Below are 10,458 nucleotides of genomic sequence, written 5' to 3' on the forward strand. Positions count from 1 at the left end.
GAAAAAAATATCTTGCACAGTGACTAACTCTATCAGTGAAAGGCATCCTTTTTTTTTTTTTCAAAAAACGCAAGTGGCATGACTGTAACACACTAACCTATACGACCACAGCATTTTTTTTTTAATATATTTTTTTTCAAAAAATGCAAGTGGGAGACACTTACTTGGACAAGACCACTCAAAGTCTCAGACTTTCCTCCTGACACACACACGTTTCTTGACTATTCCTCCTGACTTTTTTATTCAAAAATTTCTTTTGATAAGGACGACCTCGTTAGTCATTCCTGGCGTTCCTTTTCTTCTTCTTTTTTCTTTTCTTTTTTAAATTCTGACACTAAAATGACGCCGTTTTGAACTTGATGGTAAAATTTTAAAATGGTTCCAAAACGGCGTCATTTGGATCAGATTTTTAAAAAAAATAAATAAATAAATGAAATGGCGTCGTTCTAACTTCCTTCTTCTTCCTTTGCTTCTCTCAGACTTCAGTTTCATGCCAAACTGGTACTCTCTCTCTCTCCCTCTCAATTTCTTTTATTTTAAAACTGATGAATGATTATATATTATATATGTATAAGTTAAATATATATATATATATATCGGTTCGGTTCGGTTTCTCTTCAGTTTGTAGATCTTGCTGCCGACCATTGCACCGGCCGACCTTGGTAACGGAAAAAGCCTACTGATCATCACACCGGGAACCTTCGGTGAAGCTTTCAGCGGTTGGATCAGCGCGGTTTCGGGCGGTTTTGTCGGCGCCAATGAATTCTTGAACAGGCCTAACCATCATCATCCCAGGTATTGCAGTTTGTATTTATATAATTTTTGTTTTTGCTATACCATACATTGGCTTGACTGTGGTCTTCATTTTGTAGCCTACAAGTGGTGTAGTTGGTGTGGCTGGTGTAGCTACTGTTGCTAGTGTAGCTGGTCAAAGAAATGACGAAGGTTCTGCTGTGGATACTAGAGGAAATGGCAATATATTAAGAGAAGCAAAATTTCAGCCAATAGGCAAAAAGGGTAGTACATCAAAACTAACCAAGTTTCAACTAATAGGTAGGAATGACAGTATATCAAGAGTAGCAAAATAGAAGGAAACTAGACCAAATGTTTTGTTTTTGTTTTGGTCCACAAACCTAGTGTAGTTAGTAGTTAAAATGATCAAGTGCCAAAAACAATGTTTTATGCTTTGGTTGGAAGATGTGCATGTCTGTCTTTTGTCAAACAATATCTATATATTGGTTGCAAGCCTGTTATCAAGGTGGCATACAAAAAACAATGAATGCCTAGTAGAAAGGTTGTAATAGTTTGGTTGTGAATTGTTGTGACTGGTTTTGGCATGTGCCATTTATGACAGAATTATTGTGTCGTCTTAATTCTTATTGACATTTTTGCTTTCTTGAGATTGTTACTATCTTAGTATGTATTGCACTCTGACAAAATTTGTTGGATATATTTCAACAATTTACTTTTGTGATTGAGCAAAAATGAACAACATACAGATCTAATTATAAGCAATAATACAAATAGATATGATAGGTAAAAACAATAAATAGATTCTGCATATATAAGAAGAAATCTACAAAATAATTAAAAACTCACAGACCAAATGCGTGAAAGATGAATGATATAGATCAAGTTTTGTGTTTGACATAATCTCCTTAAAGCAGATTTCGCCCCTCACACAATCTGTGATGCTTTGAGACTCACGAACGTTTGCCTCCCAAGATAAAATAATCTACAGCACGGAGAAGAAGCACACAAGGTCCGTGCTCTACGAACTAATCTATGTCTCTTCTCTCTCTTTGACTCAAATGTTAATGCACAAAATATTCTCTGTAGGAGAGTTTCTCAAAAGTTATTTTTCATTAACGAGGGACTATGAATATATACGTTACTGAACAGACATATTGTTTTAGAAATAACTGATGTGTACAGATTTACTGACTCAAAAAATAAAATAATAAAATATTATTATTATTTGAACAAGAAGGCCTAGTCCACACATGCCTAAAGCCCAACCCAATGTCTAACCCATGAGCATATAAACTCATATTCTCTATCATTTCCTATATGGGACTCAAGGATTCTCACCACTTCAATATCATGTTCAAGTTGACACATTAGGATTCAATTTCTTATTCACTTTATAATATTTTTCTAACAATCACCTACATGAATGGAAGTTGATAAAGCACAATGCAAATGATAATGCAGACACAATGAAAGTAGAAGAAAAGTTACTGTATCAGGAGAAGTAGCTTTTGGCGTTGAACTTTCCTTTGTGAAAGACTATTTGATATACTAGATATTCGGTGAACATGATGTCTTGAACTGTTCAGCCGTTTGTGTATACCAAGACAATAGAATTCACACACCTCCTTTTCGAACACAGTTCATTCTTATGGTTTTGTTCATTTTGGCCCTGAACATATCCTAGTATATTCATGAAGTGCTCTAGAGAATTCAACCTTAAAACTCTCATGGAAGCGGCCCACTTCACACAAGTGACTCTTATTAAGAATATTCTGATATACCCTACTTGGATTTCCAAGAATTAAGAATCATTAAAAGCAAGTCTTACCCTGAACGTCGCTTACAGGCATCACTATTTCATCATAGGAATGGGTAGAAGGTGTTATCTCCGTAGTAATAAAACTAGTCTCCATGATTCGATTGTCCTTTTGAACCTAGATCTTGGGATCTCCAATCAGCTAGGTTGGGTTGCCATCCCGAAAACTTTTAGGTCATAGGCTTTAACTCTATTCCCCTCAATAAGTAGTTTACTTGCTCTCTACTCAAGCCTTTGGTTAACGAATCTGCTATATTCTCTTTCGACTTTATGAAGTCAATGGAAATAATTCCATTAGAGAGCAATTGTCTCACGATATTATGTCTACGTCATATATGTCAAGACTTACCGTTGTACATATGACTCTGTGCCTTACCAATAGCTAATTTGCTATCACAATGTATACAAATAAAAGGCACAGGTTTCATCCACATTGGCATATCCTCCAAGAAATGACGAAGCCACTCTACTTCTTCTCCTACTTTGTCCAATACGATAAATTCTGATTCCATTATGGACCTAGCAATGCATGTTTGTTTAGAATATTTTCAAGATATAGCTACACCACCAAGGGTTAAGACATATCCACTCGTGGATTTTGTGTCTTTTGTGTCGGATATCCAATTAGTATCACTATACCCTTCTAGTACAGCTGGATACTGAGTGTAGTGCAATCCATAGTTTAGGATGTATTTCAAATACCTCAAAACCCTAACTAATGCCTTCCAATGGTCTTCCCCTAGATTACTAGTGTATCTACTCAACTTGCTAACAGAATACGCTATGTCCGGTCTTGTGCAGTTCATTATATACCTAAGATTGCCTATTATTCTTGAATACTCTAATTGAGATATTCCTTGCCTTTATTTTTAGTTAGATGTAAATTTACATCTATAGAGTTCTTACTAAACTGTCATCATATTTCCTGAATTTCTCAAGAACTTTCTAAATAAATGTGATTGAGATAAGACAAGTCCATTAGATTTTCTAGAAAATTTCATTCCTAGTATCATATCTACAACACCTAAATCTTTCATGTCGAACTCACTAGTCAACATTCTCTTCGTAGCTTTAATGATATCATTATTGCTACCTATAATAAGCATATCATCAACATAGAGACACACAATGACATAGCCACTTGCGGTATCTTTAATATACACACTTTTGTCACACTCATTGATTCTAAACCCATTTGACATCATTGCATTGTCAAATTTATCATGCCATTGCTTTGGAGCTTGTTATAATCCATAAAGAGATTTAACAAGCCTACGCACTTTCTTTTTTTGACTAGGAACAATGAACCCCTCAGGTTGTTCCATATAAATCTCCTCATTTAATTCACCATTTAAGAATGCAGTCTTTACATCCATTTGATGTATCTTTAGGTTATGCAACGTTGCAATAGCCATCAACATCTGAATGGATGTTGTTCATGTAACAGGTGAATATGTGTCAAAATAATCCACACCTTCATTTTGTTTGTAACCCTTTACAACAAGTCTTACCTTGTACTTGTCAATAAATCCATCAACTTTCAATTTCCTCTTAAATATCCATTTATAACATAGAGGTTTACAACTTGGCGAAAGATCCACTAGTTCCCATGTATGATTTTGTAAGATAGATTCAATCTCACTATTGACAGCTTCTTTCCAGAAATGTGTCTTAGGTATAGAGATAGCTTCCTTAAAACTTTAAGGTTCATCTTCTAACATATAAGTTAGAAAATTCAGACCAAACGGTTTTGACATTTTAACCCTCTTACTACGTCTAGGCTCAACCTCATTCCTCTCTTCCATCAACTCTTGATCATGAGAGGTACTATACGTAGACTCAAAGTTTCTCTTAAGAGAACTTATTTTTGTGTGGATTTGTAAGGAAATATTTCTTCAAAAAATATTACTTTCCTTGATTCAATAATGGTATTCACATTCATGTCAGAAATGTCAGATTTATGAATTAGAAACCGATATGCATTGCTATTATGAGCATAACCAATGAAAACACAATCCACTGATTTGACCCTATCTTTATCCTTTTACGAATAGGGATAGCCACCTTTGCTAGACACCCCCACACCTTTAAGAATTGATAGGAATGCGTTTTACCTTTCCATAATTCATATGGTGTCTTTTTGGTTTTCTTTCTAGGCAATTTACTAAGAATATAATTGTTGGAAAGAATAGCTCCCCCCCACAAGTTCTACGGCAAACAGGAACTTATCAACATCGCATTCATCATATCCTTTAAGGTTCTATTTTTCCTTTCAGCAACTCCATTTTGCTGAGATGAATAAGGTATAGTGGTTTGATGAACAATACCATGCTATAAACATAACTCACCAAAAGGTTATTCATATTCCCCACCTCTATCGCTCCTTAGAACCTTAATCTTTTTGTTGAATTGATTCTCAACCTCATTCTTATATTGAATGAATGTCTCAATTGCCTCATCCTTGCTCCTTAATAAGTACACATAGCAGTATCTAGTGGAATCATCTATGAAAGTGATGAAATATTTCTTACCACCTCTAGTTTGTACAGATTTCAAGTCACATACATTACTATGTATTAAATCTAGAGGTTCAATTCTTCTTTCAACTGATACAAAAGATGCCCTGGTCATCTTAGCTTCCACACAAGTTTCACACTTATAATCAAAATCAATTTCAAACTTAGGTAGTGATTTTAAATTGATCAATCTATGTAAAGTATGATAATTAACGTGACCCAATCTACCATGCCAAACATTAGATGACTCAAGCATGTAAACAGAATATATACTCCTATTATTATCAATAATAGGAAATACAATCATTACATTCATCTTAAACAAGTCATTGCTCAAATATCCTTCGCCCACATACATTCCTCTCTTAAAAAGTGAAAATTTATCAGACTTAAAAACCAACTTAAAACCATTCTTGCTTAATAATGAGTCAGATACAGGGTTTTAATGAATGTCTGGCACATGCAGTACATCCTTCAAAGTAAGATACTTGCCCATAGTCATCTTTAGCACAACCTTTCTATTTCCTTCAACCTTAGAGGTTGAGGAATTACCCATAAAAGTTTTTTCTCCATCTCCCATAGGATTATATGTAGAAAACATTTTCTTTTCTGAGCATACATGGCGAGTAGCCCCAGTGTCCACCCACCATTCCTTGATATTTCCTCTTACCAAGTTCACTTCAAAAACCACCACAGAAAGATTCATGTTGGTTTAAACCACAACAAGATTCACAACAATTTTGTTTGATATCTGTGTTAAACAAAATCAAATTGAATCCTCAAAACCAACCAAGTTTAAGAAAGATATATAAATATTAACTTTCAAACAACGTTGCTGTGAAATATCAGAAGACACAAATTGGTAGTTTACAATACATGTATACCACACAATACCAACGAAACAATATCTAAAAGATTAAATAAAAATAAAATTAGCACAATATATCAAAGATTCACGCCGATACATTCAAGCACTACAATCACAAAGATTCAAAGTTGTTTATATATCAATAGCCAATAATATAATAAAATATTATGCTATTAAAAAATTTAAATCAACGAATCAAAAGGAATAGTATAAACAAAACCCTTTAAGATTTTCAAACCGAATGAGTGGTACAAACAACTTTTTGCAAACAACCTTTTATATATAAAAAGGCACTAGAGAAATATATGTAATATAGGCAACAAAACTATATTATTGAACTCAATCAAAATTGCTTTTGAATCTAGAGCCAAACGGATAAGTTTTGAAAAAGATCTACAACGATGGTTATAAAATAACAACACGTCCAAGAGTCTGGCCAAGCAAAAGTTCTTTTGAAACCGTCAGTCAAAATTTTTTTTTTTTTTTAAAAAAAAAATCCACTTTATATCAACGCAAACTCTATCACAAAAATAAATTATGAAATTATAAAATTTGCTTTAAGATTTTTGGATATATTTTAACAATTTGCATTTGTGATTGAGCAAAAAGGAACAACATACAAACCTAATTATAAGTAATAACACAAATAGATATGATAGGCAAAAACAATAAATAGATACTGCATATATAAGTAGAAATTTACAAAATAATTAAAAATTCACAAACCAAATGCATAAAGGATGAATGATACATATCAAGTCTTGTGTTTGACACAATCTCCTTAAAGCAGATTTCACCCCTCACACAATTTGTGATTCTTTGAGACTCATAGATGTTTACCTCATAGGATAAAATGATTTATAGCACAGAGAAAAAGCACACAAGGTCAGTGCTCTACAAACTAATCTATATCTCTTTCTCTCTCTTTGACTCAAATGCTAATGCACAAAATATTCTCTCTGGGAAAGTTTCTCAAAAGTTATTTTTCATGAATGAGAGACAATGGATATATATGTTATTGAACAGACACATTGATTTAGAAATAACTGCTATATACAGATTTACTGACTCAAAAAATAAAATAATAAAATATTATTATTATTTGGACAAGAAGGCCTAATCCACACATGCCTAAAGCCCAACCCAATGTCCAACCTATGAGCATATAAACTCATATTCTCTATCATTTCCTATGTAGGACTCAAGGATTCTCACCACTTCAATATCATATTCAAGTTGACACATTAAAAGTCAATTTCTTATTCACTCCAAAATATTTTTCTAACAAAATTTACCTTGTGTGGTTATGTTAGTTGAGTGTCATCAATTTACAAATACCAACAATATATTACCAACAACCAAATCAGGTGGTTCTATTAACAAAGTTGTTATATTACAAAACAACTTACAAAATGACCATCTGAGCACTCAACTTACAAAATAGTGAATAATCGCTCACTAAATTAAGCTCTATGGTCCAACCAACCTCAACAAAACAAACAACAGTACAAACACACAGCCATCATGCTAGACTCAATCTCTTAACTCTGTTTGTTGATTAAGGCAAAACACAAAACCAATATTACAAAACACAAAAATCCCCATAACACCACTAGTGTAAGCTTGCACAATCTCTCATTCTCTCTTGCCCTCATTGCTTTCTCCCTAACTTCTACATACAATTCGTGAGCTTTTCTTTCCCTCTCAATAGCTTTTTCTTCCATTTCCCTAGCTGACCTTTCCCTCTAAGTTGCAAGCTGCAGTTCATTCTCAAGCATATTAATCCTTTAAATGACAAGTGGGGCAATTTCATTCCCACATTTACAAGTATGGTTATCCACCCACTGAAAGAAGCCACGTTTGGGACTAATCTGAGAATTGATTTTACACCCACAAAGTTTAGAACATGTTATTTTACAGTTCACAATCCATCACTATTAACCATTAACATACAATTCAAATCAAAAAGAAATAAAAAATTGCTGCTTACCTTAAATTGGCTACAAACCAAAAATCTCCTTCCAAAGTTACCAACTTCCAAACTTGTTTGCAGGACATAAGTCTCATGGGTACATAAATGCCCTTCTAAAGCACAATAAAAATGACTTATTGTAGAACAAGTGACACTCAATGAAGACATTGCATAAGTCTCATGGGTACATACATTGTTGTCTCCCTCTTCTTGTCTCCTTTTTCTTCTTTTCTCCTATCTCTCCTCCCTTTTTGTCTCATCTCTCTCTCTTTTGGTTCCTTGAATTTTTTTTTATTGCAAACATTTTTGAACTAGTTGACTATGTAGCAATCAAGTCTAATTCCAAATAAATATGGCATTGAAACAAATTCACACCTATCTATACAACCAAGTAGTGCAATAGCCGGTGATGCTGCTGCTTACTTTCTGCTAATCCATATGTCAACAAAAGAAAGAAAGCAATTCACATTACAAATTGCACAGTCATTTAATTTTTGTGTGTCTTTTACAGTTTAACAAAGCAAACCATATACCTAGCCTTCATAGATTGGTAGTGGTTGTCCATTGTATGGCTATAGTTGTTCTGATTTTGGTATGGGTATATGGATGTTTTGATTTAGGTATGGGTATGGGTATATAGTCATTTTGATTTGTTCCAATTTGGGTGTGGGAATGTGGTTGTTCTGATTTATTTCGATTTGGGTTTGGTGATAGGATTGTTATGATTTGTTTCGATGGGTTTGTGGTTGGTATTAGAGTGGTGGATGGATTTGTTGTTTTGGGTTTATGATGGGTGGTGGATAAGTTTGTGGCAGATTCCAATGGTGTTTGATGATCGTGGAGTGGTAGTGGTGTGGTTGTTGTTAATAGTTTCAGTGGTTGGATTGATTTGGGTTTGGCTAGTGGGTGGTGGAGGAGCTGGGTTTGGGTTTGGGTGATGGGAGTGGATGAGAAAAGGAGAGATAAAGAGGAAGAGAGAGGAGAGATAAAGTAGTGTTTATATTATTTTATTCGGTAGTTTATATTATTTTATTGGGTTGTATATAAAAATAAGCATTGAAATGTTGGGTTTATTGTAAAATGAGTTGGTAAAATAGATAAAGTGGTGTCTGATGATGTAAAATAGGGTTTTTTTTTAATTTTTTTTAATTTTGCATCTCTGGATGCTAGTGCTCTAAGGATGGAAAAAAATTTGGGTTTCCATACCCAAATGTTGCATGATTTTAAGGGTCTAAGTGGTAAAATAGTGTCGAGGGTTCTTTTTACGTTTCCTGTACCTTAGACACGCGTCTTGATGTTATTGGACAACACTTAGTCTAGGCTTTTTCTAAGAAGAAAGTTGGGTCTGGCACTCCACAGAATGGGCTCCAACGTACCATTCTGCCGCTGCCAGTTTGTGCGCAAATGTTGAGTCCAAGTCCAAGGGAAGACGTTGCAAAGTGGCTTATCCTTTGTTTCTACCGCAGAAGGAAATTTTCTCCAATTTCTGCCATAGGACTGACTTTTCTATTTTGCGGTAAAACTTTCTGCAGTGCAATAAAATCTTCTGTTGTGCAATAAAACTTTCTACTGTGCAGTAAAGCTTTCTGTTGTGTAGTAAAACCTTCTACTGTGCAGTAAAACCTTCTACTATGCAATAACACCTTATGCTGTGTAGTAAAGCTTTTTACACTTTTCTGCAATGTGAATGACTACTCTTCATTTTTTACTGCAGAAATACTTTTCTACTTCCTGCACATAAACAAATCTAAAACTCAAAGAAAATATCAATCAAGCAAATGTTAGTTTACATGAGTTAGCACATTCTCAAATATATACATACTTATATTCATATATGTACTTATACGTATTCATATATACATATATAAAATATATTTTGCAGAACATGAGATACAATGTATTTGTATATATACTTATGGCAAGATAATGATTAGTTCGTGTCAAAAGTAAAACACATAATAACAAAGAAATAAGAAAACTTTAGCGGAAAAGGTTTAGCTAGTACAATAGCTAACATGGTAAATATAATAAAAAGGTGCTACAGCAGAATAACTAGTACAGCAAGTAAAGATATCACAGCAGGACAACTGATGCAGTAAACGTGATAAAAAATGTGCTACAGTAGAATGACTAAATACAACAGTTATAAGTTGTAAAGAGTAAAATAAAATATATTTGCAATCAAAATCAAATATTGAATCTCCCCATAAAATAAGTAAACCAAAAGGAACCCAAACCCCAACTTGAACAACCTTGTCATAGGCTTTTGCCATCAAAGTTGTGCATTTTGGAGAATAGGTCTAAATGGCTACTGACTACTACTTTTAGGGGACTTCAAAGAGTAGGTTTGCTAAGAGGGAGGGAAAAGATGATCTATTGATACATGCCCCTATTCCTGCCGTGTTTTCTCTCTTCATTTTACCACTTTCTTTCTTTCTTTCTCTCTATTCTTTTACTCTTAATTTCTTACTACTCTCTTGTTGTGAGTTGTTCCCCCTTTGGTCTTTTCTTTTCTTAGGTCTCTATCTCTAGG

Source organism: Quercus lobata, chromosome 3 (genome assembly GCF_001633185.2).
Source record: "Quercus lobata isolate SW786 chromosome 3, ValleyOak3.0 Primary Assembly, whole genome shotgun sequence".
NCBI classification, from domain to species: domain Eukaryota; kingdom Viridiplantae; phylum Streptophyta; class Magnoliopsida; order Fagales; family Fagaceae; genus Quercus; species Quercus lobata.